Here is a 5265-nt window from a genome sequence, read left to right on the forward strand (position 1 = left end):
CTATCATATTGCTGGGGTTAGGTAGGAGGCAAGTAGATAGTAAGGAAGAGATAGGAGGAGGAAAGAAGGGGGAGGGTAGGAGAGGGCTATAGGGTGCAGGCCCCTCCCCGGGGGCGTATAACCATACTTAAGCACAGGACAGGTAAAGGGGGAGGGTCAGAAAGTGCAGCAGGTGAGGCAGAAAGGATTGTCCCACCCACCCTTGGACGAAGAAGGAGGAACATCCAAGAAGGATCTGTTTACAGCAAACTTCGTTTTAACAGGGCGCGGAAGTACCTGCGGGCCAGCCAAAGTGTGGCGCCAGGAAGCGGAGGCACCCAAAAAGGGGGTGCAGATCTCCAAAGGCCTGGCGTCGGGGGGGGGCAAGTTGGGGACCCAGGTCGGTTACCGGTTTCAGTTGCGAGAAAGGGTCCATGGGCAACCCCCCACGGTCGGCTTGATTCAGTTACGTTCGAGGGCTGGTGGACCGCAGTGCTTTCTTTGCCACATAAGCGATTACGATTATATTGTAATCTGATTAATAAATGTGACCTTTAATTCGCCATAAACAAATGACTCTGTTTTGGTTATTTCAGGAGAAAGGGGAGCAGAGGGAAAGGGAAGGGGTGGGAGGGAGGATGTTTAAAGCGGTGGGGTTTCTTAGTCTCTTTAAGGGTAAAAGTATGGCGGGAGCATCAGACGCTCAGAGGTTTATATGTTACTGCTCAGACTTTGAGCAGTTAACTATTAAACTACAAATCCCATGAGGCCATGCTTTGCCCATACCTCCCAACTTTTGCAGCTCAGCAGTCGGGACGCTGCTGCTGCTGCGCCCCTGGCGCGTCGAAATTTGCTGGGGGCGTGGCCTAATTTGGGGGCGTGTCCTATACTCGCGGCTCCACCGTGAGGCCACGCCCCCATTTTGCCGCTATGGGGGCATGACCCAGAGGCTCTGTGAGCCTCTAGCCATGCCCCCAGCCCCCTGGCTGCGGGAATAGATGCTGTGCGCATGCGCACAGCGTTTATTCCCCGCTGCTTAGCAGCTGACAGGGGGGACTCCCAACAGCCCCCCACACCGCCGCCCGCGGGTGGGACAGCGGGACAGGCCCTGACAATCGGGACTGTCCCGATAAAATCGGGACTGTTGGGAGGTATGCTTTGCCCTTGGCAGGAAGTCTCACACTGAATAAACAGTGGAAACACGCTGCCTGGTGACATGCCTGCGAGTCAGACAGAGACACTGCAGTTACGATTCTGGAGGGAGACAGCTCTGCAGTTCTCTCCCTCCCCCTACCTCCCCTGCGTTTATCTAAGCTTCAGCAGCAGCATCAGGAAGAGGACCCTCCGTGACAATGTGTCATCAATGAGGGTAAAGATTCTGTAATGTGGCTTGTAGTTAATTAAATTGGCAGCTCCTGCAAACAAAATGGAGTGTGTGTGTGTGTGTGTGTATGTATATGTATGTGTTATCTGCGTGTATGTGTAGGTGTTGTATATATGTGTGTGTGTGTGTGTGTGTGTGTGTGCAGGGCCACTGGAGGGAGGTAGGTGGGAGCAGGGACACCCCCTGGATGGAGGTGAGAGGTGATCCCCTCCAACCCCCTCTGCCCGAGCGACTTAGAGGCTGCCGCATCACCCCCCCCCCTTCACATGCCGCCTGCACCAAGCATCCCTCCCCTCCCCCGGGACCCTCTTACTTGCTGCAGGAGGTGCCGGTCAAAACGCTTATGTTGACTGGCTGTTTCCTGTCTCCTGCCGCCACACTAGACCTGAGCCGTCCCGACGCCCAGCAGGTGACTTTGAGACCACAGCCTCCCTTCAGCGCTGCAAGTCAGAGGGCCAGATGTATTAAGCTTAAGATAGTGATAGAGTGATAAACAACCAGCCAATCAGCTCCTTCCTGTCATTTTTCAAACTTAGCCTGTAACATGGCAGGTAGGAGCTGGTTGGTTGGCTGTTTATCACTCTCCATTTTATCACTTTTTGAACTTTGATACATCTGGCCCAGAGTGAGCAGTTAGCCCGACTGCGGTCCCTCCATCACCATATACACCCCGGCTGTGGCGAGTCCTTTCTGGTTGTGGGTGGCACCCACTGTGTGTGTGTGTGTGTGTGTGTGTGTGTGTGTACATATAATGCTGCTTTCAGACCGCATAACTGGCTTTGACCCTGTATTTGAAAACGTTTCCAAAAACGGGTCTGCCAGATAAAACCCCTTTCACACCGCAGCTCTTAAACGGTATACAGGTTGAGTATCCCGTATCCAAAATGCTCGGGACCAGGAGAATTTTGGATAACGGATTATTCCGTATTTTGGAATATTTTAATATTTCAATGATGTATTTTGAATTCTCTTGCATTTATGCTGTATAAACACATAAAATAAACACAAATCTATTTTATTACCACATAAAATACACACAAATATATTTTATTTGTTCAAAAAACAAGGTTTCAAAACATGAAACAAAATTTGTGTACTATCTCAGATATTGAATTTGAATGCCAAGCAATCATTTTCTTGTACATTTATAGTGCCAGTTACATATCATGTCCTCAGTAGTGCTGTTACATATGTCCCCAGTGAGTTTTTAGCTAAACAAAATTTTTTTTCCCACTTTCTGGAAAGTATGGTATTCGGATAATGAATAATGGATATTCGGATACGGGATACTCAACCTGTATTACCGTTTAAGTGCCGATTTTTTTACACTGGCAGACCCGTTTTTGGAAACTTTCCAAATACAGGGTCAAAGCCAGTGCAGCCTTCAGCCCTCCCCTCCCCTCCGTGCAGCTCCCCCCCCCCCTGCGCGTGTCGACACCCCCCGCGCGCGTGTCGACACCCCCCCGCGCGCGTGTCGACACCCCCCCCCCCGCGCGTGTCGACCTACCCCCGTGCAGCCGGTACCTCCGTTGTGGATCCCGGCACTGCAGTTCTCCTGTATGGTCGGAAGCACTTATGAAAAAAAGTGTCTTTCAGAAAATGGCTGCCCCATAGGAAAATCTGTTTAAAAAAAACTGTCTTTCGTATGGGGGCAGCCATTTTCCAAAAGTCACTTTTCTTATAAGAAAAGTGCTTCCGACCATACAGAACTGCAGTGCCGGGATCCACAACGGAGGTACCGGCAGCACGGGGGTAGGTCGACACGGGGGGCGTCGACACGCGCGCGGGGCGGCTCCAGTGCTGTGAATATTTAATGAGCGCTCATTAAATATTCACTGTGCTGAATTTAGGACCCAGCTCATTGGCTGGGTCCTAAATACCGTTTCAGAACCCAATTTTGAGCCTAAAATACCGGTTCTGAAACGGGTAGGACCCTGCATTTTAACCGGTTAGAAAAAACGGTATTTTCTAACCGGTTAAGTGGTCCTGCACCTTTCAGACCGCACAGATTACGTTTTAAAACGGTAAAAAAACGGCAATATACCGTTTACAAAGTGCGGTCTGAAAGGGGCATAAATGGAAGCATGATGGCTCCCGTCAGCAGTGTAACTAGAAATGTTGTGCCCTCCTTCCAAAAAAGTTGTTGGTTTTATGTGTCAAATGGGTATTATGGTTTGTTATATAGTATGTAATGGGCATGTGAATTTATGTGTAATGGGCATTACGGTGTGTCTTATAATGTTAGGCTGCTCCCCCTTTTCATCATGCAAGAGCCCCGTAGCTACACCACTGATGGGTAATAGCTACACCACTGATGGGTAATGACGGGCACTACACTAATTGGAAGAGACACAAACATAAGATCAGTGTCTCTGTTATCTGCTTCTGTGAGCCTACCACAGTAGTAATAAAAGTAACAGAGTATACTAAATAAAAACACAGATAACCTCAATTAGTGAGAAAAAAATAGGGTAAAAATTAACCCCTATATAGGCATCTACTCCCAACAACCAGCACCATGAGGTGAGGAAGGGGGAATATGCAACCTGACACCAGGACAGTGCAGGACAGGGAGGCATAACACTCAGCGCCAGCAGTCTCTCCTTCAAGTCTCCCTCCGTGCAGCATGCAGGATAGGCAGTGTCTGACTAACACTCTGGCACAACTGTTTGAAACTAGGGATGCAAGCAGAAGGAGGAGTTTGCAGGTGCACACTAAATATAAATGCTAGACCTTTTAATAATAGTTTAGGGCCCCTCCCCCTATGAAACTAGGGATGGCCATCGACCATCGATGATTCAAAATCATCGATGGTTCATGGCCAATGTCGAATACTTTTGCCATCGATGAGGGAGAACCAGATGGTTTCCCTCCATCGATGAAACAGCAAAACTATTTTTTGCTGGTTTTTTTTTACCAAAGTGCCGGGACACGGAGCATAGCTCCGCCCCTGGCACCTGCAAAGCCCCACCCCTGTGTTTTGATTGGCCCACAGGCCAATCAAAAACAATAGATGACCATCGATATGTAAAAATATCGATGGTCATCCATTGCATACTTTAGCACCATCGATGGCCTGTTGCAGAATTGCCATCGATGGCAACGATGGCCATCCCTATTTGAAACAGGCACCAGAAGGAAGGAGAGAGGCGGGAGTGATGTCACCCAGGCAGGAAATTTGAAACAAAGGACCTGCACTGGGGCTGGGGGTGGAGCTATGGGCTGCTAAAAAAAAAAAAAAGAACCCCCTCCCGGAGCCTAACCAGGGCTATATGCCCATATAGGACCTGCAACAGGTCATCCCTGGTGGCCTAGAGGGGAAACCAAAAGAACGGGACCCCGCTGCCGGGATCGCCGGAGTTGCCTCCTCCGCCAGCGGTGGTCGCCGATATAGGTATGCCGGAACCCCACACCGGGACTCCGCTTACCTGACTGAAGCTTCCAGACGTTCCAGCGGCTCCCCCGGTGCCTTGTGGAGATGCTGAGGCATCTGGCCATGGAGGTCAGAGACCCAGCACAGCGTGCTTCCTTCTGCTGCAGTGCACTGTGCACAGCGCCTGCAGCAGGCAACCTACAGCACCTGGTGTTCCCATGTGGTCTCCCACAAAAGTACTAACCAGGCCCAACACTGCTTAGCTGCCAAGATCGGATGAGATTGGGCCTATTCAGTGTGGTATAGCTGTAGGTTGAAATAAAAGAAAAAAATGAAGTTTAAACCAGGGCTGAAACAGCCCTACTCCTACAAATGTGCCTGTTCCTGAGGCACCAAGAAAAAAACTGATTAGCCTGGGGGAGGGCAGGATATTAAGGAGGCCAGCCCAGCTGCACTCTCAGAAGTTTAACTCCTTGGTGCCCAGTCTGGAGGACCTAGAATATCCCATGGTACCAGTGGCCCACCATAG

The 5265-nt window shown here is 50.0% G+C and overlaps 1 non-coding gene across 1 annotated transcript; it reads right to left on the reverse strand.

Annotated features, from left to right (window-relative positions):
- Positions 1-4931: 4931 nt before the first annotated feature.
- Positions 4932-5050, reverse strand: LOC146015364 (5S ribosomal RNA). Its single transcript, XR_014448288.1, has one exon. It is a non-coding gene; the product is annotated as a 5S ribosomal RNA (ribosomal RNA).
- Between the last annotated feature and the right edge of the window lie 215 nt (positions 5051-5265).

Source organism: Crinia signifera, chromosome 6 (assembly GCF_055691185.1).
Source record: "Crinia signifera chromosome 6, ASM5569118v1, whole genome shotgun sequence".
Classification (NCBI taxonomy): Eukaryota; Metazoa; Chordata; class Amphibia; order Anura; family Myobatrachidae; genus Crinia; species Crinia signifera.